The sequence below is a fragment of the Canis lupus genome, chromosome 38 (assembly GCF_011100685.1).
Source record: "Canis lupus familiaris isolate Mischka breed German Shepherd chromosome 38, alternate assembly UU_Cfam_GSD_1.0, whole genome shotgun sequence".
NCBI lineage: Eukaryota > Metazoa > Chordata > Mammalia > Carnivora > Canidae > Canis > Canis lupus.
The window spans coordinates 2,403,656-2,409,655 of record NC_049259.1 but is presented as its reverse complement, the minus strand read 5'-3'; positions in this window follow the sequence as shown (position 1 = coordinate 2,409,655).

Genomic DNA, 6,000 nt, shown 5'->3' with positions numbered 1-6,000 from the left:
CTTCCTGCACAAGGACCATGTCACAGCCTCCTCACTGTGGCTGCGCTGCCAACGCTCTCCTCCAGCCCACCCTTCACATTGCAATTACAGCCTCCAAGCTTCAGAAATCATCATCTCAAAATCCAACTGTCCTTGCAGAGCTTAGCATCCCCAGCAGCTCCCCTGACCCTTCAGGTGATTCCCAGCCTCAGTCTGGGCCTCTGAGGCCCTTGACACAGATCCCACCTTCCCGCCTGCCCCCCTTGCCTCTGCCCAGGGTTCCTGCCCCCTGTGTACCTGGTAAATGCAGCCACCATCTACACACATCATCCCCACCCTATAAAACTTTCTATCTCTTCAGGACCATGACAATGCCATTTACCCTTGGAACCTCAGGGCATCCCAGAGCCCCCTGGGCATGCAGTGTCTAAATGCGTAACAGATAGCTTGATGGAAAAACATGTAGCGAAAAACTGAATTGAATGAAGCCAGAAATCAAAGAGCTGAGACACAGCACCAATATTGAGAGTAACTTTTGCGATGCCCCCTCTTCCTCTGAGCCGTCTATAGCCTGTGGCTGGCACAAAGAATCAGATTCAGGAAATAAGCAGTATTTCAAATCCCCTTGCTTAGGGATTGAGTCCCCTCTCCCTTTGCAGCAGGCTCTGACGGGAGGAATAGGTCAGGACTGGGCTTTTCATAAGCTGTGGGTGACAGCCAGCCTATTAATCCAGGCTTGTGATAACAGCCCCCAGCACCAGATTGTGCTAGTGTCATTCAGGGCCACGAGAAATGCTGGCTCCTGCCTTCCTTTACCGAGGGTCAGGAGCTGGTGACCAGCTTAAGAATGTGCTTTGTTTGGGGTTTACATTCCAGGAGCAGCTTGGGAGGCCAAGGGCTCAGGTTGCCAGTGGGAGCCAGACACGGGGCAGGGAGGTGGCAGGGCACCTTCCCCCTTCCTCCCTCCTGGGCACACCTTCTAGGCCCTGCCCTGCCTGGTCCTCTCCAGACCACCCTCGCAAGTGATCTGTGGAGGAGGGGCCAGGAGGAAGAACACACTCAGTCCCTTCCAGGGAGCAGCATTTAAGTGGAGTATGGAGTACTGAGCTCTGAGCCACCACCATAAATGCCCAGCTGCTGGGAGCCTTTAACAGTTTACAGAGAGCTTCCATGTCCCAGGTCTCTTTTTTTTTTCTTTTTTTCTTTTTTCTTTTTAAGATTTTATTTATTTATTCATGAGAGACACAGAGAGAGAGAGGCAGAGACACAGGCAGAGGGAGAAGCAGGCTCCTCACAGGGAGCCCGATGCGGAACTCGATCCCAGGACCCTGGGATCATGCCCTGAGCCAAAGGCAGACACTCAACTGCTGAGCCACCCAGGTGTCCCTCATTTTTTTTCCTTTTTAAAGGTTTTATTTATATATTTGAGAGAGAGAGAGAACAAGCCGGGGGAGGGGCAGAGGGAGAAGAAGAAGTAGACCCCTGCGGATCAGGGAGCCTGATGCAGGGCTCCATCCTAGGACTCTGAGATCATGACCTGAACAGAGACAGTCGGTTAACTGACTGAACCACCCAGGCGCCCCATCAGGGTCTCTTTTGACTAAGTGAGACGTAGGAAAATGGAGTCACCTGCCCCAGGTCATGAGGCCAGCCAGGGGTAGAGCTAGATGTAGAACTCCATCCTCTGACTGCCTTTCTGGGGCTCACGTACTATCTACAGCCTCCGTATTCCAGGATCCAACCTAAGGCCCTGACGTCACAGGGTCAGTGAAGGCTCCATAAAATAGAGGATGTGAAAGTGTTGACTCTGTAAAGATGAGGCTTATTTTTATTTTTTATGTCCCATCTCAGTCCATCACACTCTCAGATGACTAAGGCAACAGCACAGCAGAATTAGTCAGTGGAAAGTACCTGGCGACTCTTGGTGCCCAGTGGATGAATCCTGTAAAAACTTTTACCCCAATCATAAGCATAGGTGCCCCCCACCCCTGCCTGCATGCTATGGTAGTTACACAGGCTCAGGGACTGAGAAAAAGACATAGGAATGAGGGGCAGTAAAAGAGAAAGATCTTTTTGTAAGATCCTAACAATAAGATAAGAAGACCCTTTCCAAAACACTGCCTAGAAGCCCTGGATCAAATCTACACAAACAGCCACCCACTCCACCTCCCAACTCTCGGAATACCCTTGTTCTGGCTAGAAAACCAGCACTGAGAGTAGTTCACAGGCCCTCCTTCGTCTCCCCCAAGTCAGGCTGCTCTCTCCCTTCCCCAGCACAGAGCTCTAGCCTTGGGCAGTTTCACTGACCACTTCCTAGCTCCAGCTTATCTTAACAGTTCTGTGTCCCAGATCAGATCAGCTATAGCTCAAGGAGTCTGATAAGCCCCTTGCTGTCACAACACACTCACACACACACACACACACACACACACACACACACACACACGGATCTCTGCCAGAATTGGGGGGAGGGGACTTGAGAGGACCAGAGTTCAGCAAAATACCAAGCAGACATAGGAAATCATCAATCTGACCCTTTCACATCTTGTTTCATCTCACAGAAAGCCCACAAGGCAGTCATGAGGCACATTTCAGGTAGAGTAAACCATGACATAGAGAAGCATAGTTTATTTGAGACTCTGAGCAAATCAAGTATCCTCTCTACGCTGAAGTGTGATGGCTAAAAATGCTGTTTCTTCTTCTTTTTTTTTTTTTTTAAGATTCTATTCATTCATTTGAGAGAGAGAGAGCAAGTACAGAGGGAGAGGGAGAAGCAGACCCCCCGCTGAGCAGAAACACCTACTCAGGGTTCTATCCCAGGACTCTGAGATCATGACCGGAGCTGAAGGCAGATGCTCAACCAACCACCCTGGCACCCTAAGAGTGCTATTTCTGAAGCTAGATGGCCTGGGCTCTGGTCTTGCTCCACTACTTGCCAGCTTTCTGACTCTACATTCTTGAATTTATCTGTCTCAGTTTCCTCATCTGTGCAATGGGGATAATCATATGCCAGCACCTGCTTCATAGAGTTGTGATGAGGATGGAATTCATTCATACGGTGGCTAGCACACGGTGTGTTAGCTGTATAAAAGACAACAGCCATTCTTGCCCGCAGAGTTGCCAAGGGATGAGAAGGAGTTGTAGTCAGTGGCAGAACAGAGCAGAACCTGGAGCCTGGGTTGCCAGATGCCTGAGCCAAAAACTTCATTCCAGTCTGGGGGTGGGAAAGGGAATGGAGCCCCTGAATATCTTGTAGTGATAAGTGAATCGCTTATCAGGTGGGCAAGGGAAGAAGAATGACTGAGATTTATTTCTTTCTTTCTTTCTTCCTTTCTTTCTTTCTTTCTTTCTTTCTTTCTTTCTTTCTTTCTTTCTTTCTTTCTTAATGACTGAGATTTCTAATTTGTCCTTTCTTAGATATAGCAGAGGAGACCCAGCAGGGTTGAAATGAAACTCAGAGTTAGTTTATACAAATCTCTTTATATCTTTTATTTATTTATTTTTAAATACTTTATTTATTTGAAAGAGAGAGAGAACACAAGCAGAGGGAGATGGAGACACAGGCTTTTCATTGAGCAGGGAGCCCTGAATCAAAGGCAGACACTTAACCAACTAAGCCACCCAGCCATCCCTCCAAATCTCTTTTTAGAGACGAGGAAACTTTCCCAAGACAGAAAGTCCTTGGCCATGACCAAAGTGGGTGAGCTGATGGTTAAAGGAGCTGCTGGAACCCAGGACCTCTGACTCTTCATCTGCACAAGCTCTATCTGCCACTCCAGGCTGGAGACAGGCAAGCTTCTCCCAAAATACAAGCTTTGGGGAAAAGAGCTGGTGTCAGATCCTTCCCAGGACTAATCTGTGAATAACATTCAATTTCTCATTGTAATCAAGAGTCTGGGGATGGCTTTCAGTGTTTGCTACACACGATTCCCCCCAAATTCCTGGTAAGGCTTACAGAATTTAAACTGTAAGCAGCTCATTAGTTCTAGCTTGTATTTCGAGAGCCCGTCTGGGCACCACAAAGCAATACCATCCTTAAGAGCTAGAGCTGTGATGTTGGACCCGCAGGGTCAGCCTCTCAGCTGTGTTACTCCTAGGCAGAGCTGCCTGGCCTTAGACATGACACTGTATCTAAGACAGAACCGGGGCTGGCTCAATAAATGTTAGATATTATCCTACCTATTCTTGTCATTGCTCAGTACATATTTGCTGAATGAATGAATGAACAAATAAATGAGTGATTGGCTCATTGAAGGAATAATTATCCAGGTGGACCAAAGCTTGAGGTCACAGCTTGGGGCAGCCCCTATAACGTGCTAGGCTTAGGTTGGTCAGCAGAGAGCAGCATTGAGTCAGGTATCCCAACTTGCCAGCCACTTCCAGAATTTACTGCCCTCTCTTTGGACTCCCACCTCCTAATCTGGGAGGGCCACTTCTAACTCATAGGTCCTTTCCAGACAGTTCCACCAGCCCCTGAGAAGGGAAGGGCAGCACCTTCAAGGCCATATTGTCCACTGCCTGGGGGTGACTGAGGGCTATAACCCATCCCCTGAGCTCCAGGGAATGGGAATAGAGTGGTTGGGATCCTAGGCCAGAAGGGCATGATGACCTGGGACCTCCAGCCCACAGAACCTTCCCACAAAGGTTCACTCATACGTGAAATATAAGAAATAGTGAAAGGGATTATAAGGAAAAGGAGGGGAAGTGAGTGGGAAAAATTAGAGAGGGAGACAAACCATGAGAGACTCCTAACTCTAGGAAACAAAGGGTTTCGGAATGGGAGGTGGGCCAGGGGATGGGGTGACTGGGTGACAGGCAATGAGGAAGGCACTCGATGGGATGAGCCCTGGGTGTTATGCTATATGCTGGCAAATTGTTTTTTGTTTTTATGATTTTTGTTTTGTTTGTTTTGTTTTGTTTTTGTTTTTATGATTTTTTAAAGATTTTACTTATTTATTCATGAGAGAAAGAGAGAGGCAGAGACACAGGCAGAGGGAGAAGCAGGCTCCATGTAGGGAGCCCCATGTGTGATTCAATCCTGGGACTCCAGGATCATGCCCTGAGCTGAAGATAGACGCTCAACCACTGAGCCACCCAGGCGTCCCACGTTGGCAAATTGAATTTAAATTTTAAAAATGTAAAAATAAATAAATAAGTAAAAGAAGAAAAGAAGAAAGAAAGAAAGAAAGAAAGAAAGAAAGAAAGAAAGAAAGAAAGAAAGAAAGAAAGAAAGAAAGAAAGAAGAAAGAAAGAAAGAAAGAAAGAAAGAAGAAGGGCTTATGCATCAATACTAAGGTCTCTAGGGCCCAGGAGCCTTCCTAAACCTTATCAGATCCAGGGCAGCCCCGGTGGCTCAGGGTTTTAGCGCTGCCTTCAGCCCAGGGTGTGATCCTGGAGACCTGGGATCAAGTCAGGCTGCCTGCATGGGACCTGCTTTTCCCTCTACCTGTGTCTCTGCCTTTCTCTCTCTGTGTGTGTCTCTAATAAATAAATGAAATCTTTTAAATAAATAAATAAACCTTATAGATCCAGAGAGTGCTTGGCTGGCCCTTCTATACACTCCTGCCTGCCTCCTCCCCCTGCCCCCCACACACTCAGTATCTCCTCCCCTCACCCACCTCCACCCCATCCCTGAAGGCCTTTCCTCACACTTCTCCCTATAACAACCCTCCCTCAAAGCCCTGAGCCAGAGTAAGACCTGTCCTTTCAGCCTCACAGGGCACATTGTACTTCTCTTGAGGGCTTCCTACTTCTGCCTAGGGTTATATGATACATTGTGCATTTATCACATTTTCCTTACTAAACTGTGTACTTCATGAGAGCAGAGAGCTAATTCTTGGTCACCCTTCAAGGCTCATCTTAGATTTTTTTTTTTTTTTCAGAAGAAATGCTTTAATTACCCCACACCCCCAAAACATGGCTTTGGTGTCCCTCATCTGCCCTCCCACCAGCACCCTTCTCTCCACACCTGACATGATCCTTACTCTGACCACATTAACATCAGATTTTACTAGCACAGAG